The sequence below is a fragment of the Podarcis erhardii genome, assembly GCF_964252035.2.
Source record: "Podarcis erhardii genome assembly, chromosome: 10".
NCBI classification, from domain to species: Eukaryota; Metazoa; Chordata; class Lepidosauria; order Squamata; family Lacertidae; genus Podarcis; species Podarcis erhardii.
Window position 1 is genome coordinate 24,876,324 of NC_138500.1, and position 24,647 is coordinate 24,900,970.

At 46.5% G+C, this 24,647-nt stretch overlaps 1 long non-coding RNA gene across 1 annotated transcript in view; it reads right to left on the reverse strand.

The window, feature by feature from the left end:
• The window catches only part of LOC309351385, a 150,321-nt gene extending 125,701 nt beyond the window's left edge, over positions 1–24,620 (reverse strand). The window contains exon 1 of the long non-coding RNA XR_014160810.1: positions 24,075–24,620. This is a non-coding gene — a long non-coding RNA (uncharacterized lncRNA). The remainder of the gene's footprint in view (positions 1–24,074) is intronic.
• Between the last annotated feature and the right edge of the window lie 27 nt (positions 24,621–24,647).

Sequence of the window (24,647 nt, forward strand, 5' to 3'; positions counted from 1 at the left end):
CATTATTTTCTCCCCGGTAACATGCTGGGACACAGGCAGCATTTGACTGCATTTACTCTAATCTAGTTCCACTATATTCAGGAAAGTGCATGAACACACATCCTGCATCTGCACAGATTACATTACAGGAGTCAGCAAACTTTTTCAGCAAGGGGCTGGTCCACTGTCCTTCAGACCTGGTGCAGAGCCAGACTATATTTTGAAAAAAATATATGAATTAATTCCTATGCCCCACAAAAAACCCAGAGATGCATTTTAAATAAAAGCACACATTCTACTCATGTAAAAGTATGCTGATTCCCAGGCCGGATTTAGAAGGCGATTGGGCCTGATCCAGCCCCCGGGCCTTAGTTTGCCTACCCATAAGTTACAACATCAGCAGCAGCAATCAATGTAGCCTCCAGAGCCACAATGTATAGTTTGAAAGTTTAATTGAAGGGGCATGCTATTGACTTCTTGCCTGTGACCTGGAACACCTGAGAAGGATTTTTGTCTTCATTTTAATTAACAGCAAGAAATCACTGAACTGTTAGACATATGCAAGCCTGTCACCTGTCATCACATTCATCAAATGGTAAATGTGCATGTGTGAGCTGCTTATTCCCATATCTGAACAACTGAAGATTTACTAGTATGTCCCACTTGAAATTATTTAGTTGCTTTACTCATGGAAAGGAATCAAACCAACTTACAGGCCCAACAGAAATACTAAAAGACTTACAGATCCTGTCCCAAGAGGCCACAAATACTTTAAATCCTTTCAAGTTAAGGAGCAAACGCCTGGGTAAAAAGGAAAGTTTGTGCATGTAAAAATGAATAATGATGTTGCCAGATGGGCCTCCTTGAGAGAGCATTCCACAAAAGTTAAGCCACTTGTGTCCATCACTTAAGAGCAGAGGTGGACAACCTGGACTGTTAGAGCTACATGTGGCCCTCACCCTAACTGGCCACTCTGCCTAATTTCATGTGTCCATCCGCCTGATTTCATTACTTTTAAGGGAATTCACCATAACTGCCTCATTTCACAGGAAATCATAGGATCATCAAGTTGGAAGGGACCATGAGGGTCATCTAGTCCAATTCCCAGCAATGAAGGAATCTTTTGTCCAAAGTGGGGATCGAACCCACGACCCTGAGATTAAGAGAGTCATGTGCTACCAAAGGTTGCCTTTCGAGGTAAATAGTAAATAGCCTCACAAGGTAACACCTAAGAATAGACAAAATAAAGTAAAATTATTTAGATTTGGGTCAATATATAGTGGGACACATGGTATGGAAGTCTATACAGTATATAACTGATCATATGATTTATATATATCACTGCACAAATGATAATTTATCTTGAAAGCATAAATCATGAATGGCTAGTCGGGAATCAAAAAGAACATTCAACAAGTCAGTGTAATATGTGTGATTAAAATTCTAAATATTTACTTGTACTTATATTCATAATGTTTATTTAATTATAATCTATGCCACATTGTTTTACCAGAAAGACTAAAGCAGACATTAAAGCACCTAGAAGCTTTACCTCACCCACCTTCATTTCTGAATTCATGAATTCAAGGCAATCATAGTTTATACTTCCCTTACCCAAAGTTAATTTCTTTAGTTTTATTGGCATCATAACATCTTCCTGAGCAAGTAGCAGCTTAGTCTCCCGGTCACCCATCCTGCTATATTTTTTATTGTTTTCTGGTCTTTAGGAGAATATATGATTTCAACAGCATATGACGGCCTCTTTGTAGTAGGTTGACTGATCAAGTTCCTGGAGGAAAGGATGGAAAGTACCTTTGTCTTTGCTTCTTTCGCATCTCAGTTAGGATGTGCTACATTTATCACACACACCTTTTTTAAAAAAGATGGTGGGATAGTAGAATTGCAAATCTCGGAGCAAAAGCACTGAACTCAAGGGAAGTGCTAGTCTTAATATTTGTTCACACAGTGTCTATGGTAGCCGAGAGTTATTCTGAAGGAATTTCCAACAAGTGTATGAGGTCATGATAAAACTACAGCAGGAATGCACAGCTTTGAGGCTTGAGTCAAGGAAAGAAGTGAAATGCATGAGAACTAATGGTATTATACCACAGCAAAGACATGAAGTGCAAATGCCACACATACATGTGCACGTAGCTTCAGGTACCTGTGTAGATGCAAATGGGGACCATGGCCTAATCAGGGTTCTCAGATGCAGTCTCCCTTCCCCTGGTTTCCAGCAAATGGTATGTAATTGTCATGCACAAACGAGCCATGCACCCAAGATCAGAACTCAGCCTGCATGCATGTAGACAAACGTCCCACAAAGAGCAGATCAGGTGGTTTGTGTGTTTCTGGAATGCACCATTGTCAGACAGCAGGTGGACAACATGAATGGAAACTCCTCCACAGAAAGAATTCCTTGCACATAGAAAGCTAGATTTGAGAAAGAGCTCTAGCCTAGCTTCTCCTCCGCTATGCTAGTTTTTATGTGGTGAATTTTATTTTATGTATGGAGGAGTCTGAGGTGGTGCAGCCCAGAAATAGGTTTGGCTCCTTACCTGATGTTTGTGAGAATGGGCCTCAGTTGCAGCAGCTTTCTGAAGGGCAAATGGGTGGATCATGGAGCAATCATATAATGCAGCCTGGGCCAACCTGGAGCCCTTCAGGTGTTTTGGACGACATCCCCATCAGCTGGTTGGGCCTCATAGGAGTTGCAGTCCTAAACACCTGGAGGACACCAGGCTGGCAAAGGCTGATCCATCCAACAGCAACCACTTCCACTTCTGCCTAAATTCTACCCAGCCTTGTTCAGTACACATCCTCAAGAGTACTACTTTAGCCGTATAAACCAGCTCACAAAACCTTACAAAAAGACTGACATGGGAACAGCTCTACCAGCAATTATTGAAGGACTTAAAAATAAACAAACAGAAGAAATCAAATCATATTTAGCAGAACTCAACAAGACTATTTAATGAGGGCATATGGCAGACAAGTAGCATTTGCGTCTCCTGAGCTGTAAGAAGATGGTAGAGGCAATATTTTTGAGAAACACAGTACGTTCTGTTAGCATTTTTAATTGAAGACAGGCACACAGCAAGCTGTATTTCTTTTTCTGTAAATGTAATCTACATTTTAAAGTCAATATTTTTAACAAGAGGGATCCTTAGTCTGTGCTTAGCAGGTGTGGGGGAGATGGGAAACAGAAACTAAAAGTACAAATATTGCACTTTTTACTCTTACACAAATTCAGGGCTGGGGAATTAAAATTTTATACCTAAAACCCTGAGTTGTAACAAAGAAAAGAGACTATGTTCTAATATTCCAAGCTGATTTACAGATTCTGGGAACATGGGATGGGGGGAACTTCTAAAGAAAAATAAAACAATGTTGCTAAAATAGGCCCAATTATCTGGGTCACTAAGTACTGTGTATTTCCCCTGTAGCATTTCATAGCAGTTACTGTTGCCAAGGGAGGGTTGATCTTCTCATTATGTATGTTTGTCTTTCACATCAGAGCTAGGCTAGCTGCTTTCTTTCTGTATCCTAGAACTGTAACAGAATTTAAAATTTAAAAAAAGGACTGAAGCCCCCCTCACCATTATTACACAAATACCTACAAAGCAGAGGGAGGGACTCTGGCAGGTCATGGGGTCAGTCCTCTAATCATTGATGCACTTGCTCCAGCAGACCCCTGTCTTTTGTAACTGGGTCAAAGCCAAGACCTCTGCTGAGTATCCTCAGTGAAGAATTAACAAGTGTGACAATTTGCGATCCCTCCCCCCTAAGGCCCCTGGTCCCGTCTGTTTGAATGCTGTAAATAGAGACATCTGGATGGAGGCCTTTCAGCGCAGTAATTGAAAATGAACATGGATCAAGTTCTGGCCTCTTGTATTCATAAATCTTGAGGCTTAATTACATTAAAGGGGAATCTAGGGCCTGGCTCTATGGAGACAGCAGATTCTATCGGGAGTTCCAATCATGAATCTTTAAAATAAGCCGTTTTGCCAGCTCCCCACTCGGCATAGCTGGATGAGGCATTTTTCAGGCAGTGCTGGGAAGCTAGATAAAACTTTTTATTCTCTTTGTATGTGTTCATTCGCTTAACATTTCTATTAGCTGAAAGTCACAGGCATAAGAAATGAAGCTGGTTAGTTACTTCATGATTTGTTCTAAAAGGCCACACAGAAATTGAAAACAATTATTAGATAAAGAGCCACATTTGCCTTTCTATTAAGAAATTAACTAGGATGCTGCTTATCTTCCAACTACCCTCTTTTAGCTGGGCTGCCACATTCCTCAAAACAAACACACCTCCATATGATATGGTTGCCTCTCTCTATTTTTTGTTTGTTTGCCTATAGCACCTAAAATGAAATCGGAACACAGACATTATACATTTAACATCTAGCAAGCTGGTGTATGTAATAGTCTGTACTTTGGATACTTGGGCTACATACATACCATTCATTTAAAGCACACACATACCCCAAGAATCCTGGGAACTTTAGTTTACCCCTCACAGAGCTATAATTCCTAACACTCTTAACTACAGTTTTCAAGATTCTCTGGGGTTGGAAAAGGTACTTCCAATGTATGCTGTGTATAAGTACACAGCCCAAGTTTAGGTTATGCAGAAAGAAAGGGGTAAAATATACTTCTTGCATAATTTGTAGTTCTGTGATCTGAGGCAAAAAAGCTGGTGCAATATAGTAGTCTAAATGCATTCACTGATTCCCCCCCCCCCCAAAAAAAACATTCCGTGTAAAAGCCTTGGAGTTTCATGCAAATGATATCTATTTACTATTAGCTGCTTCCCTCTTCATTCAAGCCCAATGGCTGGGAACTGCAACTAAAGTTTGAAAAGAGGAGTGGGGAAGAAAGGCAGGAAGAGCTCCCTATATTAGGGGGGAGGGAACTTCCACAGCCTTCTACACCCACATGCTAATGCATTAATAAGCATCAAGATGTATATTATAAAAACAACTACTACTACTACCCACTGCTAGTAAGTTAATCAGTCATCCATCCATTTGGCTGCCAAAATATAAATAGTGGAGGGAGGGAGAAGAGAAAACCAGGTGTCTATTCATTTATTGCATGCAGGCATGCATGCATGGGTGCCTATCTATTTATTACATTTGTATACTGCCAATATAACTGAGTTTATATTGGATAGTTTGTTTATTAAAAACATAAAACAAAATGCAAACAGTTGAAAACCATTGAAACAAATGATAAATAAATCAAAACAGTGAACACCAACACAAACACAGCAACTAAAAACAATCTAAAGTCAGCAAGGGTTTGTGAAAAGTGCTAAAATAGAAGCAGCCATTATACTTTAAACATCTGAGAGAATAAAAATACATTCACCTGGGATCTAAGAGACCATAGTGCAGGCACCCAGTTAGCATCTCTGGGAAGGGTACTGGTCTCTTCATCATGCCATGGTAATGAAGATGGTTACCTTTCCCCACCTCTTGAAATGTACATAAAGCTGAAAGAGGAAGCTGGAAAAGCAACACAGTTTCACAATTCTTCCTCAACTCCATGTGCTTTTCAAGGCTCAGATTGGAACCTGAGCACCTGACGGTGGAGTAACTGAAAAAATGAGAAGGAACTGGGAAACAAGGTGGGTGAAAATGGAGAAACCAGAGGGAGGCAGGGGAGGGAAAGTGGGCTGCTGCTGGGGTCAGAGAGAGAGAAAATGGATTACCACCTTTAAGCCTGGACTATTTTGACCCACCACCAGTGCCTTTTTTTCTAGAAAAATAGGTGCAGTTACTCACCATGAAGGTGTTACAGTAAGTGCCACACTTTTTAACAACAAAAAAGAGGGTTGCCGGTACTGCGTGCTCTTGAGGACTCCCTGGGAAAAAAAGGACTGTCCACCACCATCACCCAGGCCATGGCATTGGGCTGCTAGGTTCTGAGTGTCCCTTTTTTCAATTGTGTAACGTTGAAGGGTATGATTTTAAAGTCAGCCACCAAAGTCATAAACACATGATGGAAGTTGTAACAAAGTTATGGTCCTAACCAAAGTCAATAGTGAAGGAAGAGCAGAAACAAGGTCACAGGTAAGTGCCCTTCAGATCAGCGGCAGACCTTGGGGTCTCAAATTTAAGTGCCACCCTATGGGACACCAAAATTCAGCACCCTGGCCATCTCTATCGCTCCAATTTAAATAATAGTTGTGGCATCCTCTGCAGCACCCATGAGGCTCTGTGCCCAGTGCAGCCAAACCAGTTGCACTCTCCTAAAGCTGCCTCTGTTCAGATGTTGCTAGACTTCTACTGCCACCAGCCCCAGTTAACACAGTCCATGATCAGGGATGTCAACTGCAGGAGTGCATCATGTTGGCTAGCACTGTGCCTCAGATATGAAAGTCTTGGAAAGGATGGCGCTACGGGTAACAGCAGCTGAACCAAAGCAAAGCAAAAGAAATGTGAGCCAAGGCTACAACATCTCACGTTTCTGTTCTGCACTGCCTAGGACTGTTGTAGTATCTGTTAGCAGAAGCAAAGGAATCACAGGAAGTGGTCAACCAATGAAAGAGACAATCTCTTTCTAGCCACTTACTAGGCAAAGCGCACAATATCCAGGGAAACCTCATTGTTTTTGCAAAAGTGCTTGACAAGTGGCCTCTAGGCCAGGCTGAAGTTGATGGGGCCAGGGCAATGAGTCCTCTGCTGGTCCCATTCTTCTGTCAGGGGACCCTGCTGGGCTTACTTTGCTGGAGTCACAGTAGTCCAAGCTGTGTTGGGCAGCTGAGTCCTAGACTCCTAGCTATGACTTTATGTCTTAGAATATTCAGGAGAGATAAAAGAAAGTACTTCTTTGCACAATGCAGAGTTAAACTCTAGAACTCACTCTTAGGAGGCAGTGATGGTCATCGACATGAATGGCCTTAATTAGATGGATTAGACAAATTCATGAAGGAGAAGGTTATCAATGGCTACTACCCATGATAGCTATACATAATGTTTCTGAATACCAGTTGCTGGACACCACAGGTGGGGAGAGTGCTCTTGTGCTTAGGTCTCAGTTACCCCGGAGAAAGCCCTATTCCACATATCCTCATTGGCTCTTTCTCACCATAAACATCTTTCTCTTTTTTCTTTCCTGCTTTTATAAAAGACACAGGTAGGCACTGTTCATAGGTTTGGATGAACATATGGAGGACAGCGTCCAGAAAGTGTAGGCACAGTTCCACTATACAATCACACATCCATGCTATACAAACAAATGTGTGAAAATAAGTTATGTGTTTAAAACTTAACGTGATTTGGTTTAAAAGCTTAATTTTGCTAAGTATATTAACCAGGAAGACACTCACTACAGTAGTACTTCTTACACTAAGCTCCTATGGGGAAACATGCTTTTAGACTGCTTTAGAAACATGTATGGAACGAAGAAAGTTTATACCATGACACAAATAGGCATGAAAAGAAACAGCCGCCACCACCAAGGATGTCCAGAGTAAGGAAGAAGACAATTTTCAGAAGTCCTACAGGGGAAGTCCTACAGCAATAATCATTAGATTATCTGCTGCTTCAAATAGAAAAATTTGTAAAAATAATTTACCAGATCCACCATCCCCCAAATTTTGCATGGCATTCAGTAGTTTCTAAAGCTTTCTAAAGCTTTTGTGTACATCCATGTCTTTATACTCCTGTGGAAGCAAACTTGCTTCCTCTCCTGTGGAACCACATCATTTCGGAAAGCCGTCTTCCATTGAGGGGACAATTGTTTTCTATAGAGATGAGAAACAAATACCAATGACCTGGGTCACTTTGCCCCAGCAGGCTTTTGCTGCAGCTTCCTCTGTGCAGCTACAACAAAGTCTGGCAGCAGTCAGCCCTGCCAGCCCACACTGAGCCACCACGGAGAGGCCTGCTATTTACCCTTCCTATTAATCTGTCAGGGTCCTAGTCAAACACGTAAAACAATATGGTGTGTGCATATCTTGATTAGCCATTGCTAAGTAACTGAGGGGAAACATCAGAGAGCGGAGAACCATCTCACATTCTACAACACAGCCTTCTGAGGTATGAAATGTTTGTTCACTTACTTGTCAAATTAGGGGTGGAAGACACCAGTGGGTTTGCTCTCATGGAACCAGCCGCCCAAAATGTCAGCTGCTGTGTCCATGATAGGATATCATTGCATACCCTCCAACATTTCATATGGGGAGATAGAGACAGGCTTGTAACAACCCCAAAACTTTTACCAGCACATGCACCTCACTATCACACATTGCTGAAGGCTCTTCTTTTCTGCCTGCTGCAAGTTTTATTCATTTACTCTACAGCAGCCTGGGCTCCACTGATTTCAGAGCATGTTGGTTCTGCTGGTTAATGACATATTTGGAAAAACTTAATTCAGAATATACCTCAGCAGATGCAATATAGAACTTTAGGAAGCTACATTATGCTTCAGTTCCCCTAGCTAACTGACAGTGTCTCTCCAGGGTTTCAAGCAAGGGTGATTCCCAGCCCTATAATCTAGCTTCAGTTGTCTACGCTCTGATAACCTATAAGTTAGATTACTGTAATGCATTACACACTGGGCTGCTTTTGAAGATAGTTCAAAAACTACAACTAGTGCAGAATTCAGCAGCCAGATTGCTGACTGTGATGAGAAGGTCTGAACACAGCACACTGATTTTATGACAACCACACTGGCTACTGATTAACTTCCTGGCTCAATTCAGTGCTGGTATAGACCTCTGAAGCCCTATGATGCTCAAAACTATAATACCTCAAGGACTGCCTCTCCCCATATGAACCAGCCCAAACCATGTGTATAGTGTGATAGAAGACGGCTTAATCTACCGGTCTGTCGTGACTACATCATGCCATCGGAACAGAGCTCTACTACAAAGACTGTGTGTTGGTCAACATGTACTGATCTACACACATAAAACAAATTCACGCACAGGCGGCTTCCAAAAACCCAAAAACCGTGTTTCTGGAAGACAATCTTACTCGGCTACGGGTGATTGCCAAAGAAAGAAGACGGCTTCCTATGAGCTGTGACTCAGATTAAGCTCTCACTTCTGTGCAGACTTCACAAGCCATAGCTTAAACAAAAGAGCTAGTAATCTGGTACCCTACTGCCTAATATTTTACTCTGTACTAATGCAGTCAACTCAACATTTAAAGACTAAGGGATACTGTTTTATCCTTCATGCATAAAGACGAGGAATGGTCAATATCTGCCCTTCAATGCTTTTGGACTAAAGCTTCCAACACCCCTGACCACTGCTGATGCTAGCTGGGGCTGAAGGGGAGTGCTATAGTTCAATTTCTGGAGGGCACCACATTGCCTATCTCTGACTTAGAGCACACTCTCCCAAATCTGCATGTAATTTCTTATTACTAAGTTTCCTCTTCCACTTTCTGTAGATTTGTCAGCCTGGCAACCTTTATCCTACTCTCCTTAAGAATTCAGGGTGGTATGCAAGACACCTCTCCTTTTATGCTCGTAGTAACCCTGTGAAGTAATGTAGGCTGAGAATGCCTAGACCAAAATCACCAAGTATGCTTTGTGGGGATTTGAACCCAGGGCTCTTTAGTTTATGTCCCATACACTAACCACTACCCCACAAGGTCTCTCACTTAGGCTTTGCTTCCATTTATTTTATTATTATTTATTGCATTTAGTTGGGGATTGTGACAGATGTATGCTGTATATAATAAGTATATTTCCATCTCTTGTTTGGACACCATTGAATTCTACTTCAGCTTCTCAAGTAAACATATTTTACATTTCCTGCAATCTTGAAAGAGCTTGAGATGCCCCCTGGTTAAAACATCTGATTCGGAAAAGTATACTTTAATATAAATAATGCATTGGGGGTTCAATTCATTATTTGTTTAAAGCTGGAGTTAAAAACTCCTGCTGATTTCAGTGAGCTTCAGATCAGATATTTTGCGAAAACCTATCTGTATAATCCCTTCCTTTATGACCTTCATAAATTGAGGATTCTCCTTCAAGACAATCCTAAACAGCATGATTTTACTCTGGGAACCAGTGCCCTGAATCACAGCTTTTAAAATCCATATAATAATCCAAACTGGACCCCATACCATGCTAAATTACAACATCTGTTTCCATGCTAAATTTCCCTTCATTTTCCCTTTATTTCTAATGCTACCAACTTCAATGACATGATATAAAACCTTACCCTGCCCCAGAAGGGTGAAAATAAACCTGATCTCAATAGAAAGCATTCTAGCTGTGCAAATTGTAAAGAAGATTATGTGTGCTTTCCTGAATAGTTATATATGAAGCAGCATCAAATCATATTTCTTTATTACAATTATTTAAGCATTTCTCACAATCTAATAATATGTTTGAAATATATGAAATTATTACATAGAAACCTGATATTTATCCTTATGTATCTACCTTCTGAAACAATAGTAGTTCAAACCATTTTTGGTCTAGATAGGGGTGGGAAAACTGTGACACTCAAAATGCTGCTGGCTGGACTGCAACTCCCATCACCCCTGACTTTTGAATCATAGAATTGTAGAGTTGAAAGGGACCCCAAGGGTCATCTAGTCCAACCCCCTGCAATGCAGGAATCTCAACTAAAGCATCCAGGACAGATGGCCACCCAACCTCTGCTTAAAAACCTCCAATGAAGGGAGTCTCTTCCGCTGTCGAACAGTTCTTACTATCAGAAAGTTTTTCCTGATGTTTATTTGGACTCTCCTTTCTTGTAACTGGCAGCCATTGGTTCAACTCCTGCCCCCCAGAGCAGGAGAAAACAAGTTTGCTCCATCTTCCATGTGACAGCCTTTAAGATATTTGAAGATGCCTATATCTCCTCCCAGTCTTCTCTTTTCCAGGCTAAACATACCCATAAAGCTTGGTTGCTAGTACTGGTCATATTAGCTGGGGCTGATGGGAACTGGAGTCCAAGAATATTTGGAGGGTCATAGTTTTCCCACCCTGGCATTAGAACAAATGAAATCCCTTGCATATTACTGAGACCAACAATCAGGTCATGAATCCATAGCAGTGACCAGAGGAGGAATGACTGCTGTGAGGAGTGCAGAGAGAAGAAACAGCACTTGCAGCACAACCGGACACATTCCTCTGACCCAGCTGCAGCAAAACATCTCTCTCCCATATGTTTCTCCCCTTCATTCCCCACCACGACCAGCACTGGGCGGGGAAGTGGGTAGCCGTACAGATCTGGCACTGGGCGGACACCAGAATTAAGTCAGTGATACTTTACAAAAGTAAAGATGTGATACAGCTCTAACTTTGCATATTAGTTGTGCAACTACATTAAATTTATCTGAATCTGGATTTTCTGTATTCCTAACTTTGTCTGTCCAAAAAGAACTTACTATAGTAATATGTTCTTTTTAAAAAATTACAGAAATATATTTATTCTCTGTTCTCCATCCTTACTTCGAGGTGGATCTCACTCATTTTTTCAAGTGAATATACCGTATTTTTCGCTCTATAACACGCACCAGACCATAACACGCACGTAGCTTTTAGAGGAGGAACAAGAAAAAACAAGAAAAACAAGAAAAACAAGAAAAACAAGAAAAAACAAGAAAAAAAAAATTCTAAACGAAATAGTGGATATATAATTTTTGTGGTTCATGCTGTGGCCACAGACATGTGATCTGACAGTGAGTTTGGAGTAGTCCAATGCAAAAATCCTGAGGATCCATGTGGATCCATGCTTTGTAACCACGGAGGAGGGAAGGAAGGGGAACCATGGATCCTCTGCTCACGACTGCAGCAGATCCCCACCACCACCCGCAGGCATTCGCTCCATAACACGCACAGACATTTCCCCTTACTTTCTAGGAGGAAAAAAGTGAGTGTTATGGTGCAAAAAATACGGTACTTCTAGATATGCATACATAGGAACTGATGCCTAGCAGTGATGCCTAGCAGATGTGCTTACATCTACTCATTAGTAAGCATCACTGAGTACACTTATTGACAGATACGTTTATTACACCCAAACAGTGCAATACTATGCATGTTTATTCAGAAGCACCACTGAGATCAATGAAGTTTCCTTCCTAGTAAGGGTGCCTCTGTGTATGTATTTCTTTTACAAACCAGTCTTTTCCATGGAATAGTCTAGTGTTTGTGGTTTATGCTGCAAAATTCTTCAGTCTACAAAGACTGCTAGGCACTTGTGGCTAGGCCTGGTTGTAAATAATAAAACAAAGCACAAAACAGAGAAAATGTTTTCAAATGGCATGAAAGCATCCTATCTTTTGAAATACCTTTGCAGAACAAAACTTTTGCCATCACTTTAAATTACCCTCTGCTTCTTGTGCTGCTGTCCATTACTGAAGTTCATAAAAGACTTCAGTTAAGTTAAAGGAGCATTTTAAAGCTAAAAGCTCTGTTGTGCTCAGAAGCGAGGAGCTGCATACACCGAAACAATCTCTTGTTCTCTCTATTTATTTATTTATGTTTGTCTCGCCCAGCTCCTCCTTTGTCAACCACAGGTGTTTGAGAACACATAATGCTCCAAATGCATCAGAAAAGAGGTTATTGTGAAAGACCTTTTCTTTTCCACTTGTCCTAAAACTACTCGCAAAGTGTTACATGCGTTATACCGATCACCATAAACATCAAGGAACAAGCAGTCCTCTGTAAGCTGGCCCAGCAGCTCCACTATGACATTAGTTGAGACAGCTTTGTGACCCTGCATTGTCTGGCCTTTATTCACAGAACCTGTTTCTTTTCATTTCTTTCTTGCATGTGTGTATGGGGAGGGGGTGCGCACGCACACACACATTTCACCCTTTTAGGGAAATAAAAGGCCTTTGGGGCATTTTTATTTACTGTAAAATGGACTGGGGGAAGGGAGAGTAAATTTATCTTAAAAGCTATACAGCAACTACTTGTGAAAACACTAGAAGCAGCTACTGTAGTTATGGTTTCCAGAACCACCTGCAAACAAGTGCAGACACCGTAGCAAACTGTGCCCTTGGGTTTTGTCACTGTTGTTTTCAGACTATTTCTTTTTTAAAAAAATTCTTCTCTCTTGTCTTAGCGCAAAGCTTGCGGTGAATTTATGTGACAGCTATGAAAGTAGGACGCAAAATTGTGAACAAGAGCTAACCATTTTTCAAGCTTTCCTTGTTGGTATCATCACAATTTGCTACACAGCAGTGAATACTGAGTCGGTCCTGATAAATGGTTGAGAAGGAGGGAAAGACTGTACAGTCGGAGAGCCTCCAAATATCCCTCATAAGCATCCAGACTTGAATAAAGTGATTGGGGGCAGGGAGATAATCTATAGGGCCATTTTCCTTTCCTTTCTTCTGTCTCAAGGAGAGCATGTTTTAACAAAGAAATATTTGGTTCAATGGATTGGGTCTGAGGGCCAAAATAGATGAGACAGATGTGTGTGAATGCATCTCACTCTTTAGCCTTTTGCAAACTGAAGCAATGTGGGGTTCCCATTTGGATTGGGACTATGGTGCACATACAGAGGGCTTAACACATTCCCCTGTGCCATTTTCTCAATGAAAATCCCAAACATACACACAATCTAGTGTTATAATAATAATAATAATAATAATTTATTATTTATACCCCGCCCATCTGGCTGGGTTTCCCCAGCCACTCTGGGCGGCTTCCATAAAAACCAGAAATACATTAAAATATCACAGATTAAAAACTTCCCTGAACAGGGCTGCCTTAAGATGTCTTCTGAATGTCAGGTAGTTATTTATCGCTTTGACATCTGATGGGAGGGCGTTCCACAAGGCGGGTGCCACTACCGAGAAGGCCCTCTGCCTGGTTCCCTGTAGCTTTGCTTCTCGTAATGAGGGAACCGCCAGAAGGCCCTCGGCGCTGGACCTCAGCGTCCGGGCAGAACGATGGGGGTGGAGACGCTCCTTCAGGTATACTGGGCCGAGGCCGTTTAGGGCTTTAAAGGTCAACACCAGCACTTTGAATTGTGCTCGGAAACGTACTGGGAGCCAATGTAGGTCTTTCAAGACTGGTGTTATGTGGTCTCGGCGGCTGCCCCCAGTCACCAGTCTAGCTGCCGCATTCTGGATTAGTTGTAGTTTCCGAGTCACCTTCAAAGGTAGCCCCACGTAGAGCGCATTGCAGTAGTCCAAGCGGGAGATAACTAGAGCATGCACCACTCTGGCGAGACAGTCCGCGGGCAGGTAGGGTCTCAGCCTGCGTACCAGGTGGAGTTGGTAGACAGCTGCCCTGGATACAGAATTGACCTGCGCCTCCATGGACAGCTGTGAGTCCAAAATGACTCCCAGGCTGCGCACCTGGTCCTTCAGGGGCACAGTTACCCCATTCAGGACCAGGGAGTCCTCCACACCAGCCCGCCCCCTGTCCCCCAAAAACAGTACTTCTGTCTTGTCAGGATTCAACCTCAATCCATTAGCCGCCATCCATCCTCCAACCGCCTCCAGGCACTCACACAGGACCTTCACCGCCTTCACTGGTTCTGATTTGAAAGAGAGGTAGAGCTGGGTATCATCTGCATATTGATGGACACCCAGTCCAAACCCCCTGATGATCTCTCCCAGCGGCTTCATATAGATGTTAAAAAGCATGGGGGAGAGGACGGAACCCTGAGGCACCCCACAAGTGAGAGCCCAGGGGTCTGAACACTCATCCCCCACCACCACTTTCTGAACACGGCCCAGGAGGAAGGAGCGAAACCACTGTATAACAGTGCCCCCAGCTCCCAGCCCCTCTAGACGGTCCAGAAGGATGTTATGGTCGATTGTATCAAAGGCCGCTGAGAGATCCAGCAGAACTAGGAAACAGCTCTCACCTTTGTCCCTAGCTCGCCGGAGATCATCAACCAGCGCGACCAAGGCAGTTTCAGTCCCATGATGAGGCCTGAATCCCGATTGGAAGGGATCCAAATGGTCCGCATCCTCCAGGCGTGCCTGGAGTTGTTCAGCAACCACGCGCTCAATCACCTTGCCCAAGAATGGAAGATTTGAGACTGGGCGATAGTTGGCCATACTGGCCGGGTCTAAAGATGGTTTTTTAAGAAGCGGTTTGATGACCGCCTCTTTCAGCGGATCTGGGAATGCTCCCTCACAGAGAGAAGCATTCACCACCCCGCAGAGCCCATCGCCCAGCCCTTCCCGGCTTGCTTTTATTAGCCAGGATGGGCAAGGATCCAGGAGACAGGTGGTTGGTTTCACGCGTCCAAGCAGCCTGTCCACATCCTCGGGGGTAATGGATTGAAATCGATTCCATGCAACTTGACCAGACAGAGCTCTAGCACTCTCCCGCCCCAGCCCTGCTCCCACGGTGGTGTCTAGCTCCTTCCGAATATGAGTGATTTTATCTGCAAAAAACTTTGCAAAATCGTTGCAGGAGATCTTGGGGTCTTTACAAAGCCCCGGTGGTAAAGGTGGTTCCGTTAAATTACGAACCACCTGAAAAAGTCTCCTGCTACTATTTTCTGCAGATGCAATAGAGGCGGTGAAGAAAGTCTTCTTCGCCGTCGCTATCGCCACTTGGTAGGCTCGACGTTGAGCTCTAACCTGTGTCCGGTCAGATTCGGAGTGAGTTTTTTGCCACCGACGCTCTAGCCGTCTCAGCGATTGTTTCATTGCCCTCAGCTCCGAAGAAAACCACGGAGCTGTCCGGGCTCCATGCAATCGGAGAGGGCGCTTCGGAGCCAGACAGTCGATAGCCCTGGTTAACTCCGCATTCCAGCGGGCCACCAGGGAATCAGCTGTAAGGCCATCAACATGGGATAAGGCATCCCCTACCACTCTCTGGAAACCATTTGGATCCATTAAGTGGCGGGGGCGGACCATCCGAATTGGTCCCACCTCCCTGCAGAGGGGAAGGGTCGCGGAGAAGTCCAGTTGCACCAGGAAGTGATCTGACCATGGCACTTCTTTTGTTTCACTTTTACTTAGTGTCAGATCACCCACGTCACTAGAGGTGAACACCAGGTCTAAGGCATGTCCATGACTATGAGTTGGGCCAAACTTATTCAGGGACAGCCCCATGGAGGCCATGCTTTCCACGAAGTCCCGAGCAGCCCCTTGTAAGGTCGTGTCGGCATGGATGTTAAAATCCCCTAGGACAACCAAACTAGGTGTCTCCAGGAGAAAATCCGCCACGACCTGAAGCAGCTCAGACAGGGAATCCTTGGTGCAGCGGGGAGGTCGGTACACCAAAAGGAATCCTGTACTGCCCCTATTGCCCAACTTCCAGAACATGCACTCAGAAAACTGGATCTTCCCAGTAGGACGCCTGGTGCAAGCTAGTGACTTCCTAAAAATCACTGCAACCCCCCCTCCCCGCCCACATGACCTGGGTTGCTGTGCGTAAGAGAAACCTGGTGGGCAAGCAGTGGCAAGGACAGGCCCATCTGCTTCCTCCAACCAGGTCTCTGTCACACATGCCAGGTCAAGTCCTCCATCCACAATCAGGTCATGGATGGCAGTGGTTTTATTCATCATTGACCTGGCATTACACAGCAACACCTTCAGGTCATGTAGGTTTCCCCTGTTGATTCCAGTATCCATCCGGTCAAGGCCAGACCCGGAGGCAGGGATAGTCTTCAAACAACGACTATGAAAACTCAGTAAGTATAGCAGGGCAAATAGCAAGAAAATGCAACAGAGGAAAAGGAACAGCCCTCCTTCCATCATGCCCCCACCCCAGGCTGCAATTTGCAGCAGTCTGAAGACTTGCAATTTGCCAACACACAGGCACACAACCTTCCATTGGAATCAAACTACCTGGAATAACTCAGGAAGGTCTACACAGGAAGTTGCCTTGAATATTTGTCTGAACAGTAGAATATGAATTAATAATAATAATAATAAATAATAATAATAAATTTTATTTATATCCCGCCCTCCCCAGCCGAAGCCGGGCTCAGGGCGGCTAACAACACTAAAACAGTACAACATTATAAAACATTATAAAAATGGATTAAAATGAATTAAAATCAAAATTGATGGCAACCATAAACTAAAGTTTTGTAAAGATTGCCAGAGGAGGGAGTCAGGCTGCGCCCTGACCAAAGGCCAGGTGGAACAGCTCTGTCTTGCAGGCCCTGCGGAAAGATGTCAAGTCCTGCAGGGCCCTTGTCTCTTGTGAGAGAGCGTTCCACCAGGTTGGAGCCGCAGCCGAAAAAGCCCTGGCTCTAGTTGAGGCCAGCCTAACCTCTCTGTGGCTTGGGACCTTCAAGATGTTTTTATTTGAAGATCGTAAGTTCCTCTGTGGGGCATACCAGGAGAGGCGGTCCCGTAGGTACGAGGGCCCTAGGCCGTATAGGGCTTTGAAGGTTAAAACCAGCACCTTAAACCTGATCCTGTACTCCACCGGGAGCCAGTGCAGCTGGTATAGCACCGGATGAATGTGATCTCTAAGCGAAGACCCCGTAAGGAGTCTCGCTGCAGCATTTTGCACCCGCTGGAGTTTCTGGGTCAGTCTCAAGGGCAGCCCCACGTAGAGCGAGTTACAATAATCCAGTCTGGAGGTGACCGTCGCGTGGATCACAGTGGCTAGGTCGGGGCGTGAGAGGTAAGGAGCCAACTGCTTAGCTTGGCGGAGATGAAAGAATGCCGCCTTTGTTATAGCTGCAATCTGCGCCTCCATAGAGAGGGAGGTATCGAAGATTACACCCAAACTCTTAACGGACGGTGCTGGCACTAATTGCACCCCCGCAAGAGATGGGAGTTGCCCCCTCAGCCCCCCGTCGTCCCGTCCCAGCCAGAGGACCTCTGTCTTCGAAGGATTTAACTTCAGCCGGCTCCCACGTAACCATCCAGCCACAGCCTCCAAGCATCTGATCAGTGTGTCTGGGGCAGAGTCCGGGTGGCCGTCCATCAACAGATAGAGTTGGGTGTCATCAGCATACTGATGGCAGCCCAGCCCAAAACTCCGGACAAGCTGGGCGAGGGGGCGCATAAAGATGTTAAAAAGCATTGGGGAGAGTATTGCACCCTGGGGCACGCCACACACCAAGGAGTGGCGGGATGACAATTCCCCCCCAAGCGCCACCCTCTGTCCCCGACCGGAGAGAAACGAGCGCAGCCATTGAAGGACTGTGCCCTGGATCCCCACGTCGGCAAGGCGGTGGTCCAGGAGTTCGTGATCGACCATGTCGAAGGCTGCTGACAGGTCTAGAAGAATCAGCAGCCCCGACCCGCCTCGATCCAGCTGCCTGCGGAGGTCATCTGTTAGGGCGACCAGAGCCGTCTCAGTCCCATGACCAGCGCGGAAGCCGGACTGGAATGGATCCAGAGCCGATGTTTCATCCAGAAACCTACCAAGCTGTTCAGCAACCGCTCTCTCAATCACCTTACCCAGGAATGGAAGATTCGAAACCGGGCGGTAATTGGATAGATCTAAGGGATCTAATGATGTTTTCTTTAAGAGCGGGCGCACCACTGCCTCCTTCAGTTCCCCTGGGAATGTCCCGGTGCCAAGGGACAGATTGATGATATCCCCCAGGGGGGCCCGCACCTCGTCTGGACACGCTCTAATCAGCCAGGACGGGCACGGGTCGAGAGGACATGTGGTGGGCTTTCCAGCTCGGAGGAGTCTGTCCACATCGGCTGGGGATATCCGGTCAAAGTGGTCCAATACTGGACCCGAGGACAGTCGAGGGGCCTCCAGTTCCTTTATTGTATCCAAATTGGCAGGGAGGTCATGGCGGAGCAACAAGACCTTCTCCGCAAAAAAGCTCGCAAATGCCTCACAGCTGTGTGTCAAATTGTTATTTAAATTTGGCTGTCCTTCGAGGGACGTTAAAGACCGAATTATACTAAATAATTGCGCCGGGCGAGAGCTAGCGGATGCAATGGAGGCCGAGAAGTAAGACTTCTTAGCGGCCTTCACTGCCATCTCATAGGTTTTCATAAAAACCCTATAAGATGTTCTTGAGGCTCCGTCACGGGCACCCCGCCATACTCGCTCTAGCCGTCTGAGGTCCCGCTTCATTTTCCGGAGCTCCTCGGTAAACCAGGGAGCCCGGTTTCTGCGGGGTCGCAGAGGGCGCTTAGGTGCGATCTCATTGATGGCTGCCAGGAGCTGGGTATTCCAGGCCTCAACAAGCTCAGTCAATGAGTCGCCAGGGGGAGAAAGGTCCCGCAAGGCTTGACGGAATCTATCAGGGTCCATCAGCCTTTGCGGGCGAGCCCAAATTGGCTCGCCACCCAAGCAGGGTGGGGGTGGAACGTCAATCCTGGCTTTCAGGGCATAGTGATCAGACCATGGCACCTTCATCGAAGGAAACATGATCACATCTATACCGATGCCAAAGATCAGATCCAGCGTGTGGCCTGCTTGATGTGTGGGGCCCGAAACAAACTGGGAGAGCCCTAGTGTCGCCATGGAAGACACCAGGTCCAGAGCCTGCGAGGAGGGAGTGGCATCAGCATGGATGTTGAAGTCCCCCAATACCAATAGGTTAGGGAACTCCAAGGCCCAGCCGGCCACCGCCTCCAGCAGGCCTGACAGGGTGGCTGCTGGTGCGCTGGGTGGCCGGTACACCAGCCAGACAGCCAAGCTCACCTCGGAGCCCCACACTAGGCCAACACATTCAATGCCGGGGATCGATGGCGATGGTAGAGCCCTGAAAGGACAATCTTCCCGGATTAATAACGCCACCCCTCCCCCCCGGCCCACAGTCCGCGACTGGTGGAGGACGGAGAAACCCGGGGGCGCCATCTCTCGTAAGGTAACAGTTACCCCTTCGCGCACCCAGGTCTCCGTCACACAAGCCAGGTCGACCCCCTGCGAGGTAAAGAAATCTCGCAGGGTGGCGGTTTTGTTGCCTATAGACCTGGCATTGCACAACACCAGTGACGGAGGTGAGTAATCCTTGCTCACCCTACCCTCGTCTCTCGGGATGGGGCGCAGATTGGAAGGGGTACGAGCATATCCGTATCTCGATCCCCTTCGCCTATGACATCTGCCCCCACCGCCATACCTCCCTTGCCCCTCCACAGTAGGAATCCCAAGCCTCAGGCTCACCTCCATTTACAGAATATAAAAGCAAACAAACAAAAACAATTATACGAAAATAAAGCCGATCCCCACCCCACTCCACAACCACCCCACCCCAACCCAAAATAGACCAAAACAAAATAAAAATACATGGATAAAAATCACCGCTTATGGTGGTACAACAAAGCAAAACAAAACAAAAAACCCACACAGTTTAAAACATATAAAAACACTTCAAACAACCGCTGCCGCAGCACCAATGTCCCCAAAGGTGCGGCAGTGATGAGCGTAGGCCCCGCCCCAAGGCCTGATGGAGAGTGGGCCTGCAGGGGGAAGCCCTCCCCACACGCACGGCGAAGCGGCAGCAGTGGTGTTCCGAGGCCTCCTTGAAGCCTTATATGCTGAGGTGGAGTCTGGGGACCGTCTGGAGTCTGGACCGTCTGGACCGTCTGGAGTCTGGGGCCCGTCCCCAAGCCCAAGATGGAGAATGGGCTTGCAGGGGGAGCGGTCCTCCCCAAGACTCACCGGCAAAGCGGCAGCAGCAGTGTCCCGGGCCTACTTGGAGTCTTTTGTGCTGAGGTGGAGTCTGGGGCCCGTCCCCAAGCCCAAGATGGAGAATGGGCTAGCAGGGGGAAGCCCTCCCCACACGCACGGCGAAGCGGCAGCAGTGGTGTTCCGAGGCCTCCTTGAAGCCTTATATGCTGAGGTGGAGTCTGGGGCCCGTCCCCAAGCCCAAGATGGAGAATGGGCTTGCAGGGGGAGCGGTCCTCCCCAAGACTCACCGGCAAAGCGGCAGCAGCAGTGTCCCGGGCCTACTTGGAGTCTTTTGTGCTGAGGTGGAGTCTGGGGCCCGTCCCCAAGCCCAAGATGGAGAATGGGCTAGCAGGGGGAAGCCCTCCCCACACGCACGGCGAAGGGAATATTTTATATATTCCCATAATATATAAAATACACAGAGCTATGCCAGTTTTGCTCCTGATCTTGTGTCCCTATGAACCCTGTGCCACTCTTTGAGACACTGCAACGGATCCTGAGACACCGCACTCAAATTTTGCCATGATGCCACTCATGGTGGTAAAATGTCTTGAGCCAGTCATGAGAAAGAGGGTTTATAGAATGCCAAAGCAGGAGCATTAAAGAGTAATATGGGATGAAAGAAAAGCTAACACCAAATGAGGAAATAGCTGGGTCAGCCCTATTATTAGACACAGACCTGAATCATATGTGCTGTTAAGCCAAACAATGGTTCATCAGAAACAAAAAAGCATGTGGGTTCCTAGAGAAACGTGGCTGCTTTGCTCCCCTCCTAGTCCTCTTACTGCTATGCCGCTGTAAGCTTAGCGCTTAAAGATTAGAAGACCCGAACTGTGGTCTAAGAGTGTTTCATTCAGGTGGTCCATGGCCTGTCTGTAAAAATACAATTTAAAATTGTATAGCACCTTTCGCAGCACATTATAGTTGGTTCAACAGGCAGAAAAATCATTCAGAGCCAAAGCCCTCAGCAATTTTCAAGCAGTCTATGGCAAAATAAAAGTTGGGGGGACTTGGGGCTTATGCACACTTCTGCTTGTCCTGTGCCTAGAAAGCATGGATCTGAGTGGTTTTCTGTTTGTCCCATTCTTTCTAGGCATGTGTCTGAGCAGTTTTGCCTTTGCTCCCCCATTTCCCCCTGGAAAACATGCTCTTTAGCACTAAATTGGAACAAACGGCAATCCACAGAAAATGTGGTTGCTGTTTGTTCCACTTCAGCACTAAACCATGGGGGAAAGCAGTGGGACAAAGATGAGCCCTCAGTGTGTCATCCAACAAAGCACAAGGTTTAGCCAAAGTTTGCCATGGGGAGATAAAGTATGAGACTGTTTTTGGATGACATGAGAAGCCAAACTATGTCTTAGTTTGCAGAAGGAGAGGAGGGAGGACAAAGTGGCCATGATCAGGAGATCCAGTTATACCTTTCATACTTAGCCATATTTTGGTTCGGCTTTTATGAACCATGCCATAATATGACAGACACCTTAGGAAGCTAACTTAGGGTGTCATGAAAGGGCAGCAAATGGTTAGTTATTTGATTTATTACAGTACCAGTAAGCAGAGCAGCCAAAATAATTTGGCCAGCCCTGGGTACCATGTACCTCAACAGGGGTCATGGGAGTAGCCAGGATTTTTGTTGGGGGGGGGAGCAGAGCCTCAGATTTGTATTGATTTAGGGGGAGCAGCTGCCCCCCTTGTCCCTCCCTTGGCTACACCCATGACAGGGGTGAGGTTTTCTATTTGTTACTCTATCTCAAGCAGCAAAATGTATGACGGCCTCCCCTCCCACTTTTTCACAAGTGTGGTTTTATGTGACGGAATGGAAGGGTGCCTCCAAGCGTATGACTTCCTTCTCCTTACCTCAAGGGCATCAAATCCTTAACGGAGCAGAAGTTGCCCTGATCCGTCGCTTCGAGATTTCCTTAGGCTGTGGGAAGCGAGGAATACATCCATTAAACTGTGAAGCAGCCAGCCCTGCCATTAGGCAGAAATTGAGGCTGCATACACACCGCACACCCAAAGCACACGACTTTCGCCCCTCTCCCCAAGAATCTTGGGAACTGTAGTTTGCCCCTCTCAGAGTCACCACCCCAGCACCCCATTAACAAACTACAGTTTAGATGTATGGTGTGCAGTGCCGGATTTACGTATAAGCTAAATAGGCTATAGCTTAGGGCCCCACTCTCTTGAGGGGGAAAAACTGGATGTACATTTCCAAAATAAAAGATAAAAAACAAATAAAATAAAACCTACATAAAGCAACAGTGTTTTGTGTTGTGTAGGCTCCTATGACGTAAGTCATGGGCCCCGCCTACTAGCCTGCTCCCTAAAATATTACTGGTTTGCTCATTTCTATATATAGGGTGCCTACATTCTTCATGGACTGGTTGCATGGCAACATGTGCAAATGAATTTAGATACCTATTAGGTCCATATAGCATATATTCAACACAAAAAACAACGATGATTTGTTGTTGACAAAGGACATCTGGACCTATACTGTAAAGGGCCCCATTACCTTCAGTAGCTTAGGGCCTCACAGTGGCGTAGCGTGGGGGGTGCAGGGGGGGCCGGCCGCACCGGGCGCAACATCTGGGGTTAGGGCAAATCCACGGGTTAGGGGGCGCAAATCCACGGGTTAGGGGGCGCAAATTACTTGCCTTGCCCCGGGTGCTGACAACCCACGCTACGCCACTGGGGCCTCATCAAACCTAAATCTGGACCTGATGGTGTGTCAAGAGTTGATTTTGGGGCGCCATGAAAGGACCATAGCTGTCAAACCTTCCCTTTTTTTGCGGGAAATTCCCTTATTCCAGTGCCGTTTCCCACTGCTATCCCAGATTGTTAGATATCCCGTAGACTGCCCCCGGGACAGGTGAGGCTGCTGATCCCTTATTTTCGAGGATGCTGATCCCTTACAGAGGTACCTTGGGTTAAGTACCTAATTCGTTCCGGAGGTCTGTACTTAACCTGAAACTGTCTTAACCTGAAGCACCACTTTAGCTAATGGGGCCTCCTCTACCGCTGCGCTGCCACTGCACAATTTCTGTTCTCATCCTGAAGCAAAGTTCTTAACCTGAAGCACTATTTCTGGGTTAGCGGAGTCTGTAACCTGAAGCGTATGTAACCTGAAGCGTATGTAACCCAAGGTACCACTGTATTTTCAAATCTGGAAGTTAACAGCTATGGAAAGGACAACACCTTGCGATTGAACCGTTGTGGCGTTTTTCCCTGTCAGGATGGGGGAAGAAGTATTTTGTGGGGCGCTTTGCCTCAGGAGCCTAAAATACTTAGCCGGCCTTGGGCTATAGGCGCCCCGAGGCAAAGAGGAGGGAGGGAAGGAAGGAAGCGCGCCATTTGCAGCTCCGCTTGAGGCAGCCCTTCAAGGCCTTGCTTGGTTCTCCGCTGCCCAAGGGGGAGGCGGAGCAGCGTCGCCCTGCGTGTGAGAGGGAGATGCAGGCAGGCCCGGCAGCGGCGCGGCGGGAAGGAGGGAGCTCGAGTGAGAAAACGTCCCGAGCCCTGACGCTGCATCCGAAGAATAGGAAAGGAGCAATATGATCAATATGGTTTCTTTGTTGGGCCTCGCTTACCTCGGCGGGAGACCATCTGCTCCCTGTCAATGGATCACCTGCTTGTCTGGCTTGTTGGCCGGGCAACCGGTGGGTGGAGGGAGATTAAGCGGGAGCGGCCGGGGAAGGGCCTGTTTTTTGTTCCCTCTCGCGCTGTGAGGAGGGCGGGGTGGGGGAAACATGGAGCGGGCGGGGAGAAGGCCCGGCTCGGCTGGAAGCTGAAGCCGGCTGCGCTCGCCTTGCTCCTGCCTCGCCGTCAAAGGCCGCGAGGCTCGCAGGGCGCGAGGGATGCTTTTGCACATTGCTCAGGGTGAAGATGCCCAGGGTCAGCCCCGCACACCCCTCGCGGCGGAACTGCTTCTGCTGAAATGCTGAAAGGAGGGCGGGGGGCGGTCGGTCGAAGAAAGGGCCTACTATATTGCACCACCGCACAATAAACCGATAGTCCAAAAAATTGTAGTTGGCTCCTCCAGGGGCCTCGCTTGGAGGGGTGGCGTGGTGAGGAAGGAGTTTGACAAAGGGGGCCGCATCTCTCCTGCCTTCAGAGATGTGTGTGTGTGTGTGTGTGTGTGTCGTTTTACCAAGGCACTTTTA